The sequence below is a fragment of the Lissotriton vulgaris genome, chromosome 5 (genome assembly GCF_964263255.1).
Source record: "Lissotriton vulgaris chromosome 5, aLisVul1.2, whole genome shotgun sequence".
NCBI classification, from domain to species: domain Eukaryota; kingdom Metazoa; phylum Chordata; class Amphibia; order Caudata; family Salamandridae; genus Lissotriton; species Lissotriton vulgaris.
This window is the reverse complement of record NC_141693.1, coordinates 1,999,719,582-1,999,745,063: the sequence shown is the minus strand read 5'-3', so window position 1 is coordinate 1,999,745,063 and position 25,482 is coordinate 1,999,719,582. Positions and strand designations below refer to the sequence as shown.

The 25,482-nt window shown below is 47.0% G+C and overlaps 1 protein-coding gene and 1 pseudogene across 4 annotated transcripts in view; one reads left to right on the top strand and one right to left on the bottom strand.

The window, feature by feature from the left end:
- Positions 1–25,482, bottom strand: part of RAPGEF1 (Rap guanine nucleotide exchange factor 1) — a 714,396-nt gene that overhangs the window by 660,901 nt on the left and 28,013 nt on the right. The gene's annotated exons all lie outside the window — the stretch shown is intronic.
- Positions 21,303–22,840, top strand: LOC147717989 (E3 ubiquitin-protein ligase MARCHF5 pseudogene; annotated as a pseudogene). The gene has a single exon (XR_015295827.1). The product of XR_015295827.1 is annotated as an E3 ubiquitin-protein ligase MARCHF5 pseudogene (transcript).

Genomic DNA, 25,482 nt, shown 5'->3' with positions numbered 1-25,482 from the left:
ACTACTGAACTAGACCAAAACCCAACACTTGACTAGTGCCCTACTGACAGGATATGAGTTGACCCTACTAGCACCGCACATTACCTAACCTAAAGCGATGCACCACCCTCAATCCAACCACACTGTTACCCCTACCCTAAAATGATCCTAACGTGACTCCATTACACGACTGTGGCACTAACCGATGAACAAACAAAGAGTAGAATAGATCTCAGAGACACCGCCTTTCTAGAACCGGATGGAGAACTATGGGTGGATGGTTCGTGCATCAAAGTCCCCGACGGCACCACCTCAGCTGCGTACGCCGTCACCACAGCCCGAACCGTTCTGGAAACAGCCCGTATTCCCAAACGTTCAGACCAGGCTGCAGCCCTCATTGCCCTCTCACGAGCGTGCATCTTAGCGACAGACAAGACAGTTAACATATACACCAACAGCCAGTATATGCCTTTGGGTGGTTCACCATTTTGGGATCTTATGGAAAGAAAGAGGGTTCCTGACTTCACACGGTACACTCATCCTGCATGAAGATTCAGTCTTCGCCTTGACGCAAGCAGTCCTCCTCCCCAAAAAGTTAGCAGTGATAAAATGCCAAGCACATAGGAAAGTGACTGATCTCATTGGACAGGGAAATGCACTAGCAGACGTTACTGCCCGAGCCACGGCAGAAGACAGAACTACGACACGAATGTATGTGACCAGGTCACAAGCTGAACAATGGACTGACGCTAGGACCACTGTAAGGGACATACGGACAGGCACACAAGACAAATTGACTGAGTGGGAAAGGGTGGGACTAAAAGACTAGGAAGATTGCTGGAGAACTAGAGACGGAAATAAATGGATGTTACCCAATGCCTACCTCATCCCCATATGGACCATGGCACATTTACCAGCACACATAAGCTCCACCCCCATGATTGAACTAATCACCAGAGTATGGCATAATGTCAAGATAGCAGAATCTGCAAAACGCCTAGTACAGCAATGTATAGTCTCCCTACAACACAACCCAGGGAAGGGGACAGTAGTACCACGGGGAGGGTTTGGAATCCCTGACCACCCCTTTGAAGTCCTTCAAATGGATTACATCCAACTAGAGAGATGCCATGGTCTAAAATATGTCCTGGTGGTTGTGTGCGCTTTTAGCACATGGGTGGAGGCATATCCCACCTGCGACAATACTGCCGCCACTGCAAAAGTGTTGCTGAAAGAGTTCTTCCCACGATACTGCCTTTGCTGAATTTTATGGAGCGACAACGGCCCACACTTCGTAGCCGAGGTGATAAAGAACATACTGAAAGGGTTGGGAGTAAAACAAAAGTTACATGCCGTCTTCCACCCCCAATCAGCAGGCCTAGTAGAGAGACACAATGCAACATTGAAACTAAAGCTAGCCAAAATAGTTGCCACGACCGGGTTGAAATGGCCAGATACCCTTCCATTGGCTTTGCTATCAATGCACTCCACCCCAACCAAACGCAGCCTAACCCCGTATGAAGTGGTCTTCGACAGGCCTATGAGCATTTGGGCGGCACCAAGACCCACCTCCATTAACGAAGTCCCGAACATATTATTGTCAGATTATTTGCATAAATTGACAAACTAGCTAACAATTATCCACCAACAGGTGCAGCAAGCCTTGCCCGACGTATCCAGGGGCCCAAGACACGTGATGAAACCTGGGGACTTCATCCTAGTTCGCAACTTCTAAAGAATGAAGAATCTGGAGCCCAGGTGGACGGGCTCCTGGCAAGTCCTGATCACCACTCGAACTGCCCTCCAAGTGGAAGGAAAACGAAACTGGCTGCACGCCCATCACTGCAAGAAAGTCCCTCAAACGCTGGCAACCTGTGGAGGTGCAAGAGGAAGTACTCGCGAAGGACCGACCAGCTCTGAGTTGCTACCCACAAGAAGACACCCTCCAACTGTCTGAATTTACCGACCCCACGGTGCCATCCAAGAAAGGGTACAACCCAAGATCGACGAAAGGGGGGAGCTCCAACAACCAGGCCCCTAACTGAGTCAGAGTCTCAGATCGGTAGAACAGCCAAACGCTACCAGAAAAAGCACCAGACAAAAGTCTGTGGTCCTAACAGTTGGTGAGCTCCTCGAAGATGATGGAGGAAACTGAACACCTGCAAAGCCACCGCAAAGACACCAAGACTGTTGAACTGCACAGTACAAAGACCATTGCACTTGTAGCCGCATTTCTCCCCTGCCTCCTGCTAATGGTCACACTCTGGATCATTGAAGAGAATGCACCTGCATACAGAACATTGTCACCAACCATGCAACCAATCACAAAGAAAGAACACTACTTGGTATCACTACCACTGCATCTCCGAAATCGACGCAAAGAATTCTGGAATAATTATTTTGTGCAGATGTTGCACCAGCACAATCTTGCCACCAATGCTACCAACTGTTGGGTCTGTGGGCTGCTACTACATGCCACTGAACTTTCCATCTCGTTCATCCCTTCACCCTTTTCTATTCACCGATCATGCCTTGCCTGGATGATGCTCCTACAAGAAAGTTACAAAGACAATGCCACTTCAGACGGAACAATCGCCCAGTTCTAAAACGAGTTCTGGCGAAACAAAACAGGAAGAACAGCCGCACCCTTTTGCCCTAACACCTCCAATGAGACATTCCCAATGAATGTCCCCTCCAAAGAACAAGTGGAAATGCAAATGTTCAACAATCCCTACAGAGCCACATTTTCCTACCTGAAGAAAAGAACTGCTGCAACACTGACTGTGGCCCTATCTGTGGTGAATGTCTCTGGCCTTGTATGCTTTGAAGGCCGTGGGAGTAAGAATGTGGGTCACAGCACCTGTAGCATTGTAAGGGCCTTGAACACTGCCAACCCTCCAGCGCTTGTTGCATCACCCAATATGTACTTTGTCTGTGGAAGCAAAGCCTACACCTGGCTGCCAAGAAACTGGGGGGGCACGTGCTACATCGCCTTTGTTTTGCCACCAACCTACACAGCTCATGCAGAGCATCATCGAGAAAAGCGTTCAAAAGACACTGATCAAGCAGACTCTGCCGCATCACAGTTCCTGGACGCAGCAAAAGAGCTCGCCCCGCTATGGGGTCCGATGGCAAACAGCCGAGCCATCAGATAGCTGTCCCAGGCAGTAGAGACCGTCACTGCTGGCATCCTCAACAACAACACTGCTGCGCTCCAAGCGGTCCGTCTGGTTGCTCTTCAGAATTGTATGGTCCTAGACGTGGTACTAGCGGACCGTGGAGGATCATGCCGCATCTTCAGTGCCAGCTGCTGTGTATATATTTCGGATAATTCACTTAATATCTACGAAGCAATTGAACATTTCCATAGACTGTCTTCAGAAATTCATCAAGGATCAGAGAATTGGACAATTGGACGTTGGCTTTGGGGCATCTTGAAGGACTGGGGTTGGAAAATATCAATGATTGTCTTGGTCCCAGTATTGGCAATATGTGGTTGTTGTTTGGGTGTACACTGTATACCACCTTTGTTGTCTCTTTGCATAAGAACCTTGCGCCCTAAGACTATGGACACTCAGCTAACAAAAATTAGAGTAATGTATGAACAAGAGATACAGGACATTATGGAGATCGAAATAGACTGACAAGCTGGCTAGTTATGTTCAAAGGGGCGATTGTTAAAAGAAAAACGTCATTCATAAACATTACCTGCGCCATCTTCTCTGGTGGAAGTTCCTACGTGCACATAAACTGCAGTCATTCTGATCAACCGTATTCGGTTAGTCACCTTTGTTTCACCCTGCCCTTACTAGCATCCCTCTGACCAACCTGGTATGTGAGCTGGGGGCTATAAACTCCATTGCCACGACAAACATCAACATCGCTTGCTGCCACAAACTCGTTTTTCCTCTCATCCCTGTTTACAGGCAAACCCATGGACACTCGAACAGACTCTTAGATCTGGCCGGTCTCGCATGCTTTAGACCCTGAAGCAAGGTCCAGCTGCAAGATAAAATTGTCTGTTTGGCCTGGGTGGGATGATGAAACAATGTTGGGCTTGTGTGACAACCTGCCGGGGGCGGGAAATCCAAGCTTGTGTAACCATGTTGATGCAAACAAATGCATTGTGTCAAACCTGTATAAAAGGAAGAGCCAAAGGTGTTGCCGGCAGAACACCTCCCTGAGACATCCAGGTCTGCAGTTGACATGGTCTCCTCTTGAGAGTGATAAACCTTTTTCTTGTCTTCCAGTTTCCAGCGCTTGCCTCATTATTTTGGTAACGAACCCAAGGTGAATTAGAGGTGGGACCCTGCCACCGGGCAGCATTGGGGGTCTTGGAATACTCGCTGCCTTTCACAAGAGTTGCCAGAAACATGTATCAGCAGATATTTGCAGTGTCGATTTTTCATTCTGTCTGATACAATTAAATGAGTGGACTACCTACCGCCTTAGAGTGCAGGCTCTCTTCATTTGGGAGAGGGTTGGTGGTTATTTAAGGTGCTAGCGCCCTTCCTTGCAACACCTGCATTTAGGTGCAAAGAGGTGTATGTATGTATGTATGTATATATATATTTTGTGCCATAAAAGAGACTAACCATAAATGGCCCAATTAACATAGAAAAGTAGTAAATCTGCATCCATAATAGTAGCCCTGGGAAAGTGCGAAGATTTACAACTTTAGGAAATCAACAACATACCCAGTAGTGAGTAACACAAGGTCCCGGAGCACACAGAAAGTACAATGCAATTTGCAAGATATCAATTCAAATTTTTGACTCCTCAGTAATGTTGTATGTCATAGAAGTCTTTTATTCCACAAAGTCCACTCCTTGCGCCAACGCGTTTCGCCTAAGTTCAAGACGCCTACGGCTTCGTCAAGGCTTCACAAAGTCAGGATGTGCCCTTATCATGTGTCCCCTCCTGTGTGGATAACGTTGTCTGTCCGATACCAAACAAATATTTATGGAGTCGCGATATATTCCTGCTGCTGACTCCCATCTATTAATATTCCTCCAATGATAAAGGCTAGGTAAGGAAATCCAAAACTAGTTAGCGGTCAGGTTTCCGTAGTGGCTTGTATCTCAAAGGTACGAAAACGTAATATCCCGTGTTCGGTTGCGGCTGCTGCTCGATCCGCGGCGTCCTGCCCGTGTGCAGGCATGCGTGCTGCACACGGGCAGGACGCCGCTCCGGGACCTCGTGTTACTTGTACTTTTCAACCCTTGTTGAAAATTAGTGGGGGCAGGGTGTTACCTCCTAAAAAACTTGGATGCACCAGCCATATAATTCTAAGTGCTAAGATTTGTATGTTATACACTATATGAGCGCCAGTTACCCATAACACCTGAATATACCCAGTAGTGAGCTTGGAAAGCTGTGCAGTCAGAGCTAGCATTTAAGCTCCTCGCTTTGGAATCTGCCTCCTGAATTTACCACGCTAAGCCCCTACATTGCCCTGCGTAAATAAGTAAACATACAACTTTACAGGGTTCTGACTCAGTCACAGTCCCCACCTAAAATCTCCATCACATCTACTTTCAATCAGAGCCTGCACACACCATAGAGAGATGCTCTAAAATAGTTCTCCCTACGAAGTGCTCAGTTGATACTTGGAGTAAGGACCACACGCTATCTAGACAGCGTTAAAAAGCAGTCTTAATTGACAGCACTTTAGCTCTGAATTACTTTGGCAGGGTTAGAGGGCAAACAAACATAGAACTCTGCCTGAGACTGTGATTATCAAGAGCTTACCACGAAGTGCCTAAGTGTTTCCATGGCAGAGCCTGAGTGGCATGAAGTTGGGTATTATCCAATGCATTTATCTTAGGAATTATACATATTATTGCAAACATGGATCTAATAAGGAGTATTATCAAGATCAGAGGCAGGAATTAATCTTAGCAAATTAAAGAACAGAGCTCTGAGTGAATAAATATGGGTCTTTATGTTTTCAAGTGCTATCAGAAGCAGGACTGTCATTTTTGTTATCGGGAGCTAACTGAGTGAGTCTGGGCTTTATGGAGCGAGCTAGTCAGTCTGAGTAACCCCCTGCATAATCATACTCCGAGATCTCAGCAACTGTGTTTGTTAACCAGCACAGATATCGGAGTATGAGTGGTATAAAGAGATCGGGCTGAGCAGAGCCCGGAGTATCAGTGGTATGAACAGCTGACTGAGGGATTGTATTAGCAAGAGCAGAGCTCTGAACGAGTCTGGGTTTCATGGAGTGAGTTCGTCAGTCCTGAGTAAGCCCTGGATAAATCACGCTCACTGATCTCAGCATGTGTGATAGTTATCCAGCACAGACCCAGGAGTATCAGTAGTATAAAGAGTTCTCACTGATCAGAGCCTAGAGTAACAGTGGTATAAGAGCTCTCACTGAGCAGAGCCCAGAATATCAGTGGTATAAGAGCTCTCACTGATCAGAGCCCCGAATATCAGTGGTATAAGTACTCTCACTGAGAAGTGGTCCGTTTATGGTATGGTATGGAATTTGGTATTTGTTAGCGCATGTATCGCCCGCAGATGTATCACCCGTAGGTCTCGCATTGCCAGCAGATACTCAGATAACTGTGTATGGTCTCTCATTATGACTGGAAAAAACAGGTTTTGAGTGATTTGCGTAACCTCTTGTGGTCTTGTTCTGCGTGAAGATGTAGGGCTATGGCATTACAGGTTGCAGGGCCTGTTTTGGAGAAGGCTCTGCCTCCATTCCTTACTGTACGCACTTTAGGTACGGCTAGGAGGAATTTGCCGGTCGAGCATAGAAGTCTGGTTGGTTGGTATTTTATTCGTTTTTTGGCTAAATATTTGGGCCCCTTGCCATTTAAGGACTTGTGGACCAGGCAGCATATTTTGAAAGTGATTCTCTTTTTTATGGGGAGCCAGTGTAGGGTCTTCAGACTTGGGGCAGAGAGGGTGCGGGGGTGCGGGGAGGGAGGTTAAGAACCAATCTGGCTGCAGTGTTTTGTAGGACTTGGAGTTTCGACAGATGCTCCTCAATGATGCCGGCCAATAGCGCATTTCCATAATCTAGGGGAGACTAATGGTGAGTCCCTGTACTATGGGCATCCGAGATGGTAGAGGAATCCACATAAAGATTTTTCTAAGGGTTCTCATTAGGCCGTAACTGGTACGGATGACGGTGTTTATGTGATCAGCCATGAAGAGTGTGTCTATTATTATGCCCAAATTTTGCACTGTGGATTTGGGTGGAGGGCAGGGACCCAAGGACGATGGCTACCAGTCATCTGTCCATATTTTCTGAGCATTGCCGAAAAGTAGGATTTCGGATTTGCTCGCATTGAGGGATAGGTGATTGCTCATCATCCAATCTTTGATGCACTGTTCAAATCTGGATTTAGTGTCATTAGGATCTGCTACAAGTGTAATTAGCAAGCTGCGTGTCATCAGCGTAAAACACTGTGTCGAACCCATGAGCTGGGATTATTTTAGCCAGAGGTGACACGTACAGATTGAAGAGCGTAGGGCTCAATATGGCCATGAGGGACTCCTTTGTCAAAATTATGTTTTTGGGAGGAGAAGGAGTCTATTTGAACCTTGGAGGACCTGGCTGTCAGGTAGCTCCTGATCCAGTTTAGTGCTGGGCCCTCGGCACCAAGTTCCAACAGGCGCTCCTGAAGGACGTCATGGGAGATGTGTCGAATCAGGTGGGAACTGTCTGTAGATATCATCTATTTTATCTGCGAAATAAGATGAAAGGGCATCAACCCATTCTTGGGAAGCATGGAGTGGTAATTGGCACGAGGCAGGGTTGGTAAATTATTGGACTATTTTATAGAGTTCTTTATGTGAGTTGGAGGCCTTAATTATTCTGATTCCGAGGTAGTTTTTTTTAGCTAAGGATATATGATCCATGTAGCGCCAATGTGTTTTTTTGTAGTGCTGTTTGTCCGTTTCATTTTTAGTTCAGCCTTCCGAACGATAGGTTTATCAATTTTTAAGTCAGGAGTGAACCAGGGGGACAGTTTGGCCGGGCACTAAGTGGCCTTTATTGGGGCAATAATGTCCAAGGTCTTGCTGATGGCGAGTTTCAAATCTCTGGCAGCTTTGTCAATGTGGGTAATCTCAGACGAGAGAGCGAGGATAAGGTGGGTTGAAAAAGATTCCATACGTATCTTGTTCCAAGATCTGCTTGGCTTTGATTCTCGATGGGTAGGGGGTTGGTCTGTATCCCATGTACCAGAAACCTTATTACATGTTGGTTGGACCATAGGACTGGAATAGCTGGTTGAAAATTACATTGGGGGAGTTGGAAAATATAAGGTCCTGGGAGTGTCCAACGATGTGAGTGGGTTGCCCTTTACCAGTTGCTCCAGACCCAGTGTACCAAGACTGGTGATAAGATCTTTAGTGTGGGGATCCGACGAGAGTTCAGCATGGTATTTAAAATCTCCTAGTAGGAAGAAATTATTGGTGGCTAAAACGTGTGGCGCAATTATTTCGGTCAGGTTGTTGATAAAGTGGGCTTTATTACGATGTGGACGGTAGGGGAGGGCGCCTTTCCAGGATTCCTTGTTTGTGTCCTCTATGTGAAAGATGCACAGTTCATCCCAGTCTGACTGATGGAATTCGACAATGTGAGTTTTAGCATTAGGTTTAAAGGCAACCACTATTTCGCCGCTTATCTTTCCTATCTTGTTTTAACAGCTGATAACCAGGAGGAAGTGCTATTGTTATGTCTGGTAGGGAGGAATCCTGCAACCAGGTCTCTGCGATAAAGAATAAATCGGGTTTTTCCGAGTCCAGTAAGGACCAGATTCCTAAATGTTTTGTTAGAGAGCGTGCGTTGCAATATAGACTAGTCAGGTGTGTGGGCCTGGTTGAGGGATTAGTTCTCGGGCTTTTGCTATTGCTGTGGTATACTTTAGTAGTTCTGTTTGGTGAACAGTTGTAGTGCATAACGTGGTTTGTTAATGGTGATTGGGTGGGGATACTGTTTGGTTTGCTAAGGGGCGCTTTGTTAAGGATGTGGAGTTCAGTGGTATAAGATCTCGGACTGATCAGAGCCCCGAGTATCAGTGGTATAATATCTCTGACTGATCAGAGCTCTGAGAATCAGTGGCATAAGAGCCCTGACTGATCAGAGCCCCAAGTATCAGTGGTATAAGATCTCGGACTGATCAGAGCCCCGAGTATCAGTGGTATAAGAGACCTGACTTATCAGAGCCCCGAGTATCAGTGGTATAAGATCTCTGACTGATCAGAGCCCCGAGTATCAGTGGTATAAGAGCTCTGACTGAACAGAGCTCTGAGTATCAGTGGTATAAGAGCCCTGACTGATCAGAGCCCCGAGTATCAGTGGTATAAGATCTGACTGATCACAGCCCGAGTATCAGTGGTATAAGAGCCCTGACTGATCACAGCCCCGAGTATCAGTGGTATAAGAGCCCTGACTGATCAGAGCCCAGAGTATCAGTGGTATAGGATCTCTGACTGATCAGAGCCCCGAGTATCAGTGGTATAAGAGCCCTGACTGATCAGAGCCCAGAGTATCAGTGGTATAGGATCTCTGACTGATCAGAGCCCCGAGTATCAGTGGTATAAGAGCTCTGACTGATCAGAGCTCTGAGTATCAGTGGTATAAGAGCCCTGACTGATCACAGCCCCGAGTATCAGTGGTATAAGATCTGACTGATCACAGCCCGAGTATCAGTGGTATAAGAGCCCTGACTGATCAGAGCCCCGAGTATCAGTGGTATAAGATCTCTGACTGATCAGAGCTCTGAGAATCAGTGGCATAAGAGCCCTGACTGATCAGAGCCCCGAGTATCAGTGGTATAAGATCTCTGACTGATCAGAGCCCCGAGTATCAGTGGTATAAGAGCTCTGACTGATCAGAGCCCCGAGTATCAGTGGTATAAGAGCTCTGACTGATCAGAGCCCCGAGTATCAGTGGTATAAGAGCCCTGACTGATCAGAGCTTTGAGTATCAGTGGTATAAGAGCCCTGACTGATCAGAGCTCTGAGTATCAGTGGTATAAGAGCCCTGACAGATCAGAGCCCCGAGTATCAGTGGTATAAGATCTGACTGATCACAGCCAGAGTATCAGTGGTATAAGAGCTCTGACTGATCAGAGCCCCGAGTATCAGTGGTATAAGATCTCTGACTGATCAGAGCTCTGAGAATCAGTGGTATAAGAGCCCTGACTGATCAGAGCCCAGAGTATCAGTGGTATAAGATCGGACTGATCAGAGCCCCGAGTATCAGTGGTATAGGATCTCTGACTGATCAGAGCCCCGAGTATCAGTGGTATAAGAGCCCTGACTGATCAGAGCCCAGAGTATCAGTGGTATAGGATCTCTGACTGATCAGAGCCCCGAGTATCAGTGGTATAAGAGCTCTGACTGATCAGAGCTCTGAGTATCAGTGGTATAAGAGCCCTGACTGATCACAGCCCCGAGTATCAGTGGTATAAGATCTGACTGATCACAGCCAGAGTATCAGTGGTATAAGAGCCCTGACTGATCAGAGCCCCGAGTATCAGTGGTATAAGATCTCTGACTGATCAGAGCTCTGAGAATCAGTGGCATAAGAGCCCTGACTGATCAGAGCCCCGAGTATCAGTGGTATAAGATCTCTGACTGATCAGAGCCCCGAGTATCAGTGGTATAAGAGCTCTGACTGATCAGAGCCCCGAGTATCAGTGGTATAAGAGCTCTGACTGATCAGAGCCCCGAGTATCAGTGGTATAAGAGCTCTGACTGATCAGAGCCCCGAGTATCAGTGGTATAAGAGCCCTGACTGATCAGAGCTCTGAGTATCAGTGGTATAAGAGCCCTGACAGATCAGAGCCCCGAGTATCAGTGGTATAAGATCTGACTGATCACAGCCAGAGTATCAGTGGTATAAGAGCTCTGACTGATCAGAGCCCCGAGTATCAGTGGTATAAGATCTCTGACTGATCAGAGCTCTGAGAATCAGTGGCATAAGAGCCCTGACTGATCAGAGCCCCGAGTATCAGTGGTATAAGATCTCTGACTGATCAGAGCCCCGAGTATCAGTGGTATAAGAGCTCTGACTGATCAGAGCCCCGAGTATCAGTGGTATAAGAGCTCTGACTGATCAGAGCCCCGAGTATCAGTGGTATAAGAGCCCTGACTGATCAGAGCTTTGAGTATCAGTGGTATAAGAGCCCTGACTGATCAGAGCTCTGAGTATCAGTGGTATAAGAGCCCTGACAGATCAGAGCCCCGAGTATCAGTGGTATAAGATCTGACTGATCACAGCCAGAGTATCAGTGGTATAAGAGCTCTGACTGATCAGAGCCCCGAGTATCAGTGGTATAAGATCTCTGACTGATCAGAGCTCTGAGAATCAGTGGTATAAGAGCCCTGACTGATCAGAGCCCAGAGTATCAGTGGTATAAGATCGGACTGATCAGAGCCCCGAGTATCAGTGGTATAGGATCTCTGACTGATCAGAGCCCCGAGTATCAGTGGTATAAGAGCCCTGACTGATCAGAGCCCAGAGTATCAGTGGTATAGGATCTCTGACTGATCAGAGCCCCGAGTATCAGTGGTATAAGAGCTCTGACTGATCAGAGCTCTGAGTATCAGTGGTATAAGAGCCCTGACTGATCACAGCCCCGAGTATCAGTGGTATAAGATCTGACTGATCACAGCCCGAGTATCAGTGGTATAAGAGCCCTGACTGATCAGAGCCCCGAGTATCAGTGGTATAAGATCTCTGACTGATCAGAGCTCTGAGAATCAGTGGCATAAGAGCCCTGACTGATCAGAGCCCCGAGTATCAGTGGTATAAGATCTCTGACTGATCAGAGCCCCGAGTATCAGTGGTATAAGAGCTCTGACTGATCAGAGCCCCGAGTATCAGTGGTATAAGAGCTCTGACTGATCAGAGCCCCGAGTATCAGTGGTATAAGAGCCCTGACTGATCAGAGCTTTGAGTATCAGTGGTATAAGAGCCCTGACTGATCAGAGCTCTGAGTATCAGTGGTATAAGAGCCCTGACAGATCAGAGCCCCGAGTATCAGTGGTATAAGATCTGACTGATCACAGCCAGAGTATCAGTGGTATAAGAGCTCTGACTGATCAGAGCCCCGAGTATCAGTGGTATAAGATCTCTGACTGATCAGAGCTCTGAGAATCAGTGGTATAAGAGCCCTGACTGATCAGAGCCCAGAGTATCAGTGGTATAAGATCGGACTGATCAGAGCCCCGAGTATCAGTGGTATAAGAGCTCTGACTGATCAGAGCCCCGAGTATCAGTGGTATAAGAGCTCTGACTGATCAGAGCCCCGAGTATCAGTGGTATAAGATCTCTGACTGATCAGAGCTCTGAGAATCAGTGGTATAAGAGCCCTGACTGATCAGAGCCCCGAGTATCAGTGGTATAAGAGCTCTGACTGATCAGAGCCCCGAGTATCAGTGGTATAAGAGCTCTGACTGATCAGAGCCCCGAGTATCAGTGGTATAAGATCTCTGACTGATCAGAGCCCCGAGTATCAGTGGTATAAGAGCTCTGACTGATCAGAGCTCCGAGTATCAGTCTCTGACTGATCAGAGCCCCGAGTATCAGTGGTAAAAGAGCTCTGACTGATCAGAGCTCCGAGTATCAGTCTCTGACTGATCAGAGCCCCGAGTATCAGTGGTATAAGAGCTTTGACTGATCAGAGCTCTGAGTATCAGTGGTATAAGAGCCCTGACTGATCAGAGCCCCGAGTATCAGTGGTATAAGATCTGACTGATCACAGCCCGAGTATCAGTGGTATAAGAGCCCTGACTGATCAGAGCCCCGAGTATCAGTGGTATAAGAGCTCTGACTGATCAGAGCTCTGAGCATCAGTGGTATAAGATCTGACTGATCAGAGCTCTGAGAATCAGTGGCATAAGAGCCCTGACTGATCAGAGCCCCGAGTATCAGTGGTATAAGATCTCTGACTGATCAGAGCTCTGAGAATCAGTGGCATAAGAGCTCTGACTGATCAGAGCCCAGAGTATCAGTGGTATAAGAGCTCTGACTGATCAGAGCTCTGAGAATCAGTGGTATAAGATCTCTGACTGATCAGAGCCCCGATTATCAGTGGTATAAGAGCTCTGACCGATCAGAGCCCCGAGTATCAGTGGTATAAGAGCCCTGACTGATCAGAGCCCCGAGTATCAGTGGTATAAGAACTCTGACTGATCACAGCCCCGAGTATCAGTGGTATAGGATCTCTGACTGATCAGAGCCCTGAGTATCAGTGGTATAAGAGCTCGGACTGATCAGAGCGCTGAGTATCAGTGGTATAAGAGCTCCGACTGATCAGAGCCTCGAGTATCAGTGGTATAAGAGCCCTGACTGATCAGAGCCCCGAGTATCAGTGGTATAAGAGCCCTGACTGATCAGAGCCCCGAGTATAAGAGCCCTGACTGATCAGAGCTCTGAGAGAGTGTTGACAGGTGCATGCCATGACCCTTTTCGACTTATTGGCAACGCCAGTGCTTGTTTGATTTGTTACTTTTCCCTATAATTGTAAAGCGCTCTGATATCCTTCGGGATCAAGTTCGCGCTATATAAAACTTTATAAATAAATAAATAAAGAAGGGTATGGCTATTGCTGGTTATTATCACACTAAGCTAACCACAATGTGCTGCTGTAGAAGAAAAGCATTCTAGGTTCGCAGTGCCCATATTAAATGGGCATCAGTACAACAAACAGGAACAAACCAGGTGTCGTGCCATCTTCCCAGTGTATCGCAGCCTTCACAGTCATTAAACCAGCAGAAAGTATCCCCAACCAGACTTTATTCTGCTGCAATTGACTCTGTGACCCAGTGATCCGCGGATGTGTTTTGGCCTCTATGACTGATGTTCCTTCGTCTGTGGCTCGATGTTTCAACTGTTCTGAGAGGTCACACTGGCCTCCGACGGCGCCAGGGGTGTAGTTGGGCACCAATACATCTGAGCGGAATACGAAGGGTTTGGGGACATTCTTGAAAATTAAGACGTGCGATTATGGGTGGTTATCCTTTCTTAAAAACCACAATTATTTTAGTAAGCTGACTGATACCACGGACCAGCACCCCCCTCTGTCAACCCCTCCTGCCCAAGGACATGTGGAGCAGCCGTCCTTGTGGTCCCTCACAGAAGGAGGGCTCGCTCTTTGCAGAGAGCCCTATCTCTTCGGTGCACAACTAGTTTGTGTCCGGGAGGCGGGGGGGCAGTGGGGGGGGGGGGGGTGTCGGGTCAATGCCCAGGTAGTAGTTGTGTGGATTGTAAACAACGAGCGGCGCCTGCCCCCGACAGAGCAGGCATTCCTCGGCAGATCAGAGACACTGGTCTCGATCTCACAACCCCCCCCCCCCCTCATTTCCAGGCACTTTACATACATGCCGATCGTATCAGGACCCCAGGGGCTGATGCGATCCAGGGGCGCGCCCTGCCCAGGGAGGCTTGGTTGGGGCCAGGGCAGCACGGGCAGCATGTCCACAGGGTCACAATGGCAACGCGGAGATCACATCGGTTTCGTATCTGCGATTTCGTAGACTTTTTCGGAAACGGGACCTCTTTATTTAGGTGTGCTTGATTCAGCACAACCATACCTTTTTGGAGCAGTGTACATAAACAGGAACACAAAAATAAATAAAGAACATAGAAGTTAGAAAACCGAATGGCAGGAAGGGAGGGCCGAGGTACACTCCTGTGAAGCAGTGCTCTACTCAACGGGTGCCCAGCTAGGGAGGTGCGTCAACCAGGTGCCCACAGTACCCTCTGACAGGGCTTCCGGGCGCTGCATTCAGTTGTGATGGCACATAAAAAGGGGTGGTGGTGGGGGGACCCCAGCGCAGACGCACTGCAGCCTCCTATACCCCCTATGAGCGCTTCTCTACTCGGCCGGTACTCTAGGGGAGCATATACCATACCTGCTGCGTGCCTCTAACACCCATCGACAGGTCTTCAGGGCGCTGTATTCAGGTAGGATGGCACAGAGGGGTGAGGACAGTGTGGGGGGGGGGGGGGGGGGGGGGGGGGGGGGGCTCAAGCGCAGGCGAGCTGCCGGTACTCTGGGGGAGTAAATACCTGCTGCGTGCCTACAACCCCTCTGACAGGTCTTCAGGGCGCTGAATTCAGGTAGGATGGCACATAGAGAGGGGTGAGGATGGTGGGGGGGGGTGCTCTAGCGCAGGCGCGCTGCCGGTACTCTAGGGGAGTATATACCATACCTGCTGCGTGCCTCGAACACCCTCGGGCGCTGGTGAGATGGCACAGAGAGGGTTGAGGATGGTGGTGGGTGATGTGTGTGGGCTCTAGCGCAGTCGCACTGCCGGTACTCTGGGGGAGTATATACCTGCTGCGTGCCTCAACCCCCCTCTGACAGGTCTTCAGGGCGCTGAATTCAGGTAGGATGGCACAGAGGGGTGAGGACAGTGTGTGTGTGGGGGGGGGGGGGGCTCTAGCGCAGGCGCACTGCCGGTACTCTAGGGGAGTATATACCATACCTGCTGCGTGCCTCGAACACCCTCTGACGTCATCTCTTCAGGCTGGCTAGCCTGGGAGGGTGCATGACATCATATCCAGAGTGCTGCCCCAGACACGCCTGCCACCCCTCCCCGCGGGGTCTGGAGCTCAGCCGGCCGGCCGGCCTGCTGCTCAGACACGAGCGCTGGAAAGGTGACATCATTCACAGAAAATCAGCCATTTCCATTCCGCCAACTCGCGCGTCAGCAGCGACGGTCTCCGGAAACGGTCTGGCCGCCTGAATATTTAAGCCCCATTCCACAGGACAGCAGTTAAGAAGAATAAACTGGATATAAATCACAGAAATAAAACACACGACACCCCAGGCACGCACCGCATCAGGAGCCAAACTCTTAGCACGAACTGCAGGAAAGTTAATATGACTCCAAATGACACCGATTCCATGACAGTGCCAGATACTGAAAACAAAATATACCAAAGCCGACGTAATGTCATTCTAAAACCTACACAACATGCGCCTGAGATCACAATCAAATTGACTTGCAACAGGTATTCAGAGGGAAAAAAGATCACGTCGATTTCACCTCCATAAGCAGGTATTTAAACAGTATCTAAACCTTGAGAATTGATAGGAAGCTTCACAAAAATAGGAGCGGTCAAAGTTGGCTTCTTTCCTCGAAAATATGCAATTAAAGTTGGGAAATATAGGGTCCTTTAAAAGCAAACAACCAAAACACGAAATGACCAAAACGGATATCGTCATTTTACTGATCAATTCACCAAGACCCGAGTTTAAAGAGGCCAAGGTTTTCAATGTTGTGAGGCATTTGCTGAAGAGTTAGGACACCACTGTGAAACTCCACAGACCTGCAGATTTCCCAACTAGATTTCGAACTCGATCAACCCTTTCCCGAATTCATAAAATACATGGAGTACATATTCTGCATACAACGGCAACACCTGTAGATGTATCTTATAAAACAGATCTAACGCTCCCCAAAGGCACCTGACTATAAGGACACACGTTCTGTACACCTGGTCCAGAACCTACAGCACGCCAGGCCTCAGTAGTGGGAAGGGCAAATGTGCAGGTTCTCACAGAGCTCTCCCGAAGGCCTTCCTTAACACGAACACTGATTCAGATTTACACTATAAAAACAAGCATTTGCAATGCAATAGGTCTCGCATTAGGAAAGTTTGAGCTATTGGCATTGTAAATGACAATATTTTTGTATGTGTTGGTTTTGAAAATGGATAAATTAATAGCATTGTTATTTACAATGCCAATAGCTACATTCATTATTTTTAGGAATTATGAACCACCCTCTAATTTGCGTCAAGGAAAATAATGCAATGAAAGAATATTTGTATAGAGTCACACAATTTGGTCAGTAGAACAAGCAGGTAACTGAACCCAAGTTTTCCACTGACCTGCTATGATTGCAACACTCCTGTCTCCAGTTTTACGCACCACTAAACAATCATTTTATGTATGGCTGATTTCAAGAGCTAAATTAGTACCTGTGTTCACTAATGCTGATTATCAAGGTGTACAAATGAAATGATAACCACACAAAAAATATATATTTAGGAAATCAAGGAAACCTGTGCAGTCTTAGATGAACGTGCACAAAACAATTATTTGGAGCATGGATTTAAGGCCTTGCAGCAAACTGGGTGTCTTAAAAATGCATCAATGTAAGTTAAATGTAGGTACGGCGGAGCCCTCTATTTCCCTGTGACCTTGTGACGCATGATGTTGGCTCCCATCACAGGTTTCCCTGTGAAGAGCCGATATCACACGGTGGCAGGAAAACAAGCTAAACAAGGTACATTTTCGTACATCACAAAGATTCTTCCACACAAAAAATACTTTTGATCCAACTGGGTCAGAAAAGAGTTTAGCAATGCCCATCGCTAGCGAGGGCCGCCGGCTGCGGTACAGGGTCTATGCGGCAACCGTACACATGGTGGCACCTGGGAAGGGGGCGTCTGGAAACAGCCCCGGCCTTTTAGAAATCCTTCGCCCTTACTGGGGCCAGCTACGGCAGAGATCTCGGGTGTCCCATCAGTACAATCTGGGTAGGGACCGTCCCGCCAGAGGGGGCCACCTCGGAACTATTATAATACCAATAGGACAATCCTATTAAACGTGGTGGGCAAGGGGAGTACTGGAGCAGCGCGTGCCCCACAGAGAGACAGACGCTGGGGCCTGTGAGTAAAGCCCCCAGCTCAACAAATGACAGCCGGGGTGAGGGTCTGTGGACAAAGACCCGCTCCCTAGAGGGCGGCCTGTGAGGACCATCCCTGTAAAGTGACAGCTAGGGTGGGCAGCGGGGGCTCTGGCACGGCTCCGGCCGCTGTTCCTGGTGCGCCAGCAACTGTGACCAGGCTGTGGAAATAAATACACGTCTGCCTTATGCGCGGCTGGCATTCAGCTCCCCACACTCAGTCAGTCAGGCACGCAAGAAAACCCAGCCCCGTGCACAACCTGATGCCCAACATCCAATAGAGCAAACAATATATTGAGCATTTTATAACAGCGCATGCAGTGCTGTGTTTAAATAGCCGGCATGACAGCCTGAGTCTTGCTTTCCGGGATTCGTGATGTGCTGATTACCCAGGCGTCTGCTGCACGCTCTTCAAAGCACATGGTTCGACGCGTGCACCCCAGACAAAACGAACAGATGACTTCCATGTCACAAATAGACTTCGCTACAGGGGCACTAACACCTCAAGCTATCACACCTGGCCTGGGAGCCGTGTCCTGAAGTTTACACTGTGATCTCCGGCGGAAGCGCTCAACCCAATGAGCTACCTTGACTGCTGTTAACATTGTTATATGATCGTAGTTGTTATATCAGATGGGCAGCGTGAGCGCTCAAATGCACCCGCTGACAGCCCTTAGGTATGAGATGCCTCCGACCCCACCCCATCTGCATTCAAAAACCGACACCTCTGCAGTCCAGCAGCACCTCACCCGCGCCAGCTGTTCTGCAGAATGACGAAGAAATGAACTTCTTAGCGGTCAGAACAGCTTGGGAAAACTGAGCCCCAGTCTCTAGAACACCGAAACCTCTAAAATGCACCCCACGTCTCTGGATCAGGACAGTTTGAAAGAAAACTTCAAATACCAGGAAATGAAGCAAATTCCACCTTGTAACGAGACGGAAATGCGGGGCAGTAGCCCTCTCCCGAAGGACGGTGACGGTTACCTTGCAGGGGTCTGGTCTCAGGCCGTAGCTCGGGAGCACGTCTGCCTCTGTCTCTCCCTCTGCACGTAGGTCTCGCCTCACACTCGGATCTCGCTTATTTACCGATCTCCCAAATATGTCAAAATGCTGCAAGAAAAAGCAGCACTGAAAGTGATCGCTTACGCGATATCTATTGTAATGAAGCTGAACAGGCAGGGACAAAAGCATAGTCATAAGAATCGATTTAAAAAATAAATTAAAAAAACACTCACTAAAGTCTATGCTTTTGATTCTGTGACTGTCCGCTAACCAAAAACAAGCTGCACCAGGCATAGAGAGCGAGTATGACGCCCTCCAAGTAAGAAACGAGAGTGCCGCCGCGCTGCCCGCAGCGACCCGGAAGCTCTTGGCCGGCCGGCCAATCCGCTCGCGGCCGACCAAAAGTCCCGCCTCCCGAGGTCCGCGAGCTGCCGGCGCATGGAGCACCCTGCCGTCCGGTGTAGCCCGGGTCCCCAGGAGGGGGCCGGGGAGAAGGAGGAGTGTGGCGCCTGTTGCGGGGCTCCTCTGACCTGAGGGAGCCCCGATTTAGATGAGGAGACGCGCCGTGAGGAGCCCCGCCGGAAGAGCGCAGTTGGTGAGTGGGGCCCAGGGCTGATGTAAAGTGCGTGCGTGCCTGTGTGTATGCCTGGGGGGGGGGAGGGGGGGGTGTGCTCGCGTGTGTGCGCGAGGGAACGTGTGTGCGCGCATGCGTGACTGTGTGATTGAGAGAGAATGCGAGGTAGGGGATAGTGTGCCTGTATGTGTGCCTGTATGGGTGCCGTATGCCTGCGTATGCGCGCGCCTGTGTGTGCGTGCGTGCATGCAGAGGGGTGGGGGCTGCCTGTGTCTGTGTGTGAGAAAGGGCTTTGCGCATGCGCAGCAACCAGACGCTCGCTCCCGAGGTGAAATCTGACCTCGTCAAAGCGCGCGTCTGGTAGCTGTCCACATTCCTAAATACGGGCCACAATAGGTCTGAAGCAGACACCTTCAATGCTCACGCATTGAGGGTAGGTCTGCTCGACCTAACCAGAATGTTTTATCCAGCAACAACAGTGGGTCAGCGTAAGTACAAACTGCAACAATGTCTAAGTGACACTCAACTTCTGAGTAGGACTCAACATGGCTGCTCAATCAGCCGCTGACTGGTAACTTCTCGGGGTGTATGCCCAGTGGCTACTACTCCTAGGTATGACTTGTCCAAGAGACCCCATCATCCTTGTCTGGACAGCAGAAACACAAGTCAGGTGCCAGGGCCCGTTCCCAGCTGCAAACGTAAACACCATATTCGGAGCGGAGCACCACAGCCATGTTCATCATTCTCAGAACCCAGTTTCGTATCGCCTTTTTCATTGGCTATCTTTTTCTCTGACCCTGTACTGTGCTCCTCTGCATCTTAACTATGTTTGAGGTATACAATCTCAGAATCTGTGAAAATACTCCAACATGGATTGCTTTTTATCTCACAGACAGACAAAGTGTAGCCTACCTACCACCTTTCATATGACCTTCTCACACAAAAAACTGTGGCATTCCTCAGGGGTCCATTATATCCACTCTGTTATTCAACATCTACCGATGCCCCTTACCAAATATGATTAAGTCATACAACCTCTCCTGTTACAACTATGCAGAGGACACCAAAATCAATAAAAAATGGATAGCACCAAACACCGATATAATTCATGCCATAAACACATGGATAACAAAACCATTTAAAGCTCAATACCGCATAGACTGAGATTATGAACTGTGGACAATGGTAAAAATCCCAGCCTACTGCCATATGGCCAAAGAAACTTGAAGCCCTGAAAACATCAAGATAACTTAGAAAGCTAGGAGTAACCTAGATTCAGACCTATCCTGGGTACTACATGTTAAAAACGTCACAAAGAATGTCTTCTAAACAATGAAAACACTATGTTGCATCTTCCCATACATTATACAGCAACATAAACTGTAAGCCATCCTCACACTAGATCTCCAAGCTTGAGCATGCCAATACCCCAAGGGTCCTCACAAATATTTCCCAGGGGCCGCAAAGTACTGTCTAAGGCATGCCAGAGGGCCACATTGATGCCAGCAATGCGGGGGTTATGGTGATGAAAGGTGGGCATAGTGGGTTCACAACGCAGATGCATGGTGTGGACAACAGATGAGCCTTAACAGGACTTCTGTCTGCCACCAACACTCTATTCTCTTGCACCAAAAATTAAAGTCAAAGCATTAACTTCAAATGTCAAGCGTGAGAAGGAAAGAGATACTCATCTGGTGGCTGAATACAAAATGTGAAACCAGAAAACCTGGTATCAGTTCTGGCTTCCCCACTTGACCAAATTGTGTGATCCTAGGTAATTTGTTATTTTTGCTTTGCCTCCTATTTCCTCAATACCACATATGAGGGAGCAGGCGAAGACAGAGTCCTTTGCGGGGGCCGCCGCCGCTCTCCGAGGCAGTGGGTGTTAGCAGCCTTAGTAACGGCTTCAGGGAGCTGAGGCAAGGCGGGAGGACGTCAACCAGCATGCCCGGTCCCGGGACCTGTTGGATGCGAGGGTGTAGGGACCAGGAAGGCTACGCAGAGGCCTGCAGTGGGCAGTGCAGTGTGTGCGCCTAGCTGGCCTTCACTGGAGCCTCGGCGAGCAGGGGCCATGTCGGACCAGACCACCTGCGTCTCCCTGCCACAGGTGCTAGATAGAAGTTGCTAGGTATGTTTTGCTACTAATGAAGATGACTGGACAGCAGAGTGGGTGAGACATTGCAGGTGCAGAGTATCTACTAAATGGGTTCACCAGGCCTGCCTACAACGTTGGGTGGATGAAAAGCAGAGGGGTAACAGTACTGCCCGCGTTGCATGCCCTCAGTGCAATACAGAATATTTAATAGTACTTCCAAAGTTGGGCCCAGTAGTTTATGTCTTGGATCTTGCAGACCGGTTAATATCCAAGGCTTGTCCTTTTGCTGCAGCTGGAATAATGGTATGATCCATATACTGGACAGCCGTCACATATGGAGCAGTAACTAGGATGCAGGTTGTAGGTCATAAAGAAGGTCTTGATGTCATGGAAAGAGCTGATCCATTATTCCTTTTGATCGGCCTGCCTACAATACCAGTGATGTTGATCTTGGGAAAGAGGATTTGTTGGGAGGATTATGTACTAAGATTGTGGTGGAAATACTCAAATAAATTACAGATTTTGAAAAGTATATTTCCAGGCATTGGATGTCCTGTTCCTCGCATACCCGCTGAAGCCAACCCTCTTGTTGATCATGTGTCTGCAATTTGCATTTTGTGTGGTGCTCTCGTCTTTCCCACAATTGCCACTTTAGTTGGTAAATTGATGTTCAGCAGTGTTAATTCAAACCTACAAAGGACAATCTTGGGTGGAATAGCTTTTGTTGCCATTAAAGGAGCTTTCAAGGTGTATTTCAAACAGCAGCAGTATCAGCGCCAAGCTCACCGCAACATTTTAAATTACCCCGAACAAGAAGAGGTATAAGGACGTAATTACCGTTTCCTTTAGAGTCTGCGACCTGATTCCACTCTGTTGAACTTCGTAAACGGGTTCAAGACGATCTCAACAAATGCTATCCCCTCAAAGGCAGGTAGGGCTAGTGGGGGTTTAGCAGTACTTATATCATGGTCTTCTAGGCTGACTTTAAATAAATCCTATACAAAAGGCGCCAAATTTCCAGTTTTTATTTTTTTCAGCAGGGGGATTACAGGACATTATAGTGATCAATTTTTATAACAATATTTTTAATGCTTCGAGACAGGAGGTCATCACATTTTTAGGTAAGGAGCTGATGGACTTCATGAAGATTGTAGGTCCAGACTGTTCCCTAATTTGGGCGGGAGACTAATATAGAACCATGTAATCTTCTTGCGGGGATTCAATGTGGTTACAAAGAGGAATTAGGAAGTGTCTCTGCACATTTTCCACAAAACTATGGGGAAAATATAACTTTGTCATGTCTAAGTATAATTTGGAAATTATAGAGGTTATAAAAGGGAGCGGATGTGAGGATAGGGGTAATATTTACACCCTTGAAGGAGTAATATCAACCTCATGTATTGACCACTTTATCACCTCAATAAATCTTAGGTCCCTTATATTTGAATGTTTTGTCTCCCCAAGATTATTGAGTGATCATCATCCTGTGTTAATAACTTCAAAATCTACCTTTTCAAAACAACCTGACCTAAGCACCTATGCTGTGGATATAAAAACACAGGGTGAGAATGGGATTTCAATCAAATGGGCAGGCATTGATCCAGAAGTCTTTACAAATAGGATCCCATTAAAAATGAATGATCATATTATAACCTGCCTTGACAAATCCTCAAATAACATGGACATAGTTAAGGCCTTTTTAAGCATTTCTACTGTAATCTCTGATAAATTGCGAAGACAAATGCATCACATTCCCCAAGATGGTTCGATAACCAATGCTCTAGATTAAATAGAGATTTAAAGCCTGCACTAAAAACTATCCCGCGTAACAAGGAGGAGATTGGTATTCTACCGAAAACATACAAACAAGCTCTTACCCAAAGAAAATCGGATATTAGGGATAATGCGTGGGAGAACTTGATCAAAGGTGCCGAGCTGATAGACTACTCTTTTTTGGAAAACTTTGGATCAACCATTCTTCAAAGATGTCCAATCAGTACAAATTGATACCGTAGTGACCCCAGCGGATTGCTTAATCCATTTTGAAGCAATTTTTAATGAAACACATCAGGGTTATATAAATAATGAGGATAAAACTGTTATAACCATAAAAAAACACCAAAATAGGGAGCATAAGTCAAGATGAAATTAGAACAGCATTTAAGAATAGCGCTAGTGGCAAAGCGGCTGGCCCCGATGGGGTCCCAATTGATGTATTTAAATACAATATGGATTTTTGGGTACCTGTTCTGTACAAAATATTTAATGCAACAATTGATGGGGTGATACCTGCCACTTGGGCAGAGAGTCTGATAGTCCCCGTTTTCAAAAAGGGGAATAGGAGTAGTGCTAGTTGTTATCGCCCAATATCTTTGCTTGACTCAACATCTAAAGTCACGGGCAGAATGTTGTTAGCCAGGCTGCAGCAATGGGTAGAAGAAAAGAACCTTTTATATGTAGCTCTGTATGGCTTTAGACGAGGCGTTGGGACAATCAAACAGCGTTTGAACTTAGAACTAATAATAGGAAAATACACCTTTAAGGGAGGGCTTCCTTCACCTTTGCTAGGGAGGGCTCCCTTCACATTTGCTTTGTAGATTTGTCAAGTGCATCCGACTTGGTAAATCACTCAAACTTATGGGAGACGTTGGGGAGGGATGGGTGCCCCGGAGGATATTATTAGTTTCTTATCTCAAATCTACGCTCGTCTGTCCGCAAAGATACGTTATGGGATACATGGGGAGTGCATGAACCACTTTAATATCACAAGTGGGATAAGACAGGGCTGTACACTTGCGCCTCTTCTTTTTTAACTTTATATAAATGGTGTTGATATTTTATTACAGAATTTGGGGATAGATGTCCCAATGATCGGTAAGCGGGCCACACCCCTATTATTGTACGCCGATGACGCTGTCCTAATTTCAAGGACAGCGAACGGATTACAGACACTGATGGACAATTTTACTTGTTTTCTGATGGAAAAACATTTAAAAATTAACCTGAGCAAGACTTTGGTTATGTCCTGTGGTAAAAGGAATATTAAAACAAAATTACATTCTATTAATGTCCCGTTAATGTAGAGAACATTTACATTTTCTTACTTAGGGATTCTTTTTAACAGTAAGGGTACTTGGAATGCACATATAACTCAATGCAAGCTGAAATTTGTGAAATTAGTGGAGGCCATTTTTAGATTCTCCCGAAAAATTGGTAAAAAACCTGTACAGGAGATTCTTAAACTATACGGAGCAAAGTGTATCACAGGGAGTTGTTACGGGGGAGCCCTATGGGGCCAGATGGATACTTCGTCATTACATACCCTTGAAAACAACTTTTTAAGACACCAGTTAGCCGTACCTGCCTCTACCTCTTCCATTATTTTGCATAGAGAAACTGGAACACCATATATACACGATTTGATTAGCATGGACGCTTTAAATTTGTATCATTGTGTCTGGACTAGGGAAGAAACTCATTTTACTAGGAACAATATATTAGACTGTTTGTTCCAAGACCGATGCAAGAAAATACCATGGTTAAGTTATATTAGTGGTCTCTTAGAAGAATGCAATTTGCCCCTGAATGGAAATCAACCTGAAGATGTACAACAAACTAGTGAGGTTGAATTAAAAAAGGAGGCTTTTGAGTGTTAGGACAGCCTTAAGAGATGAGGTTTCGAGTTCCAAGAAAACTTTTATATCTTATCTTGAGGGACCAATTGCTATGGGTTTACAGTCATACCTCGTTTTTATAACTAATGTACAGCATCGATTCTACCTAACCAGACTACAGATGAACACATCACACCATCTTTTTGCTTTTCCTAAAAGGAGCAAGTGATGTGCCAATCTTCCAAACGGTCCGTGTGATGGTAGGTCCAAACAAAGCACCCTTCACTTTTTACTTTTTTGTAATTTTTATATGGAAATTAGAAAAATTGACCTCCGTCAAACTTTTAAAGATAATCGCCTGTTCTCCTATAAAACTGCTTTTAATTATTTACGAAATTTGAAAAAATACCAGCCTGCAATGCAGTAATTTCTTACATAATGTCGGCAAGAAAACAAAGGAATGAACTCGTTCACTTAGAAAAATTGAACTATGAATCAATATAAGTATAACTGTATATTGATTGTGCTTATTTTAACTATGC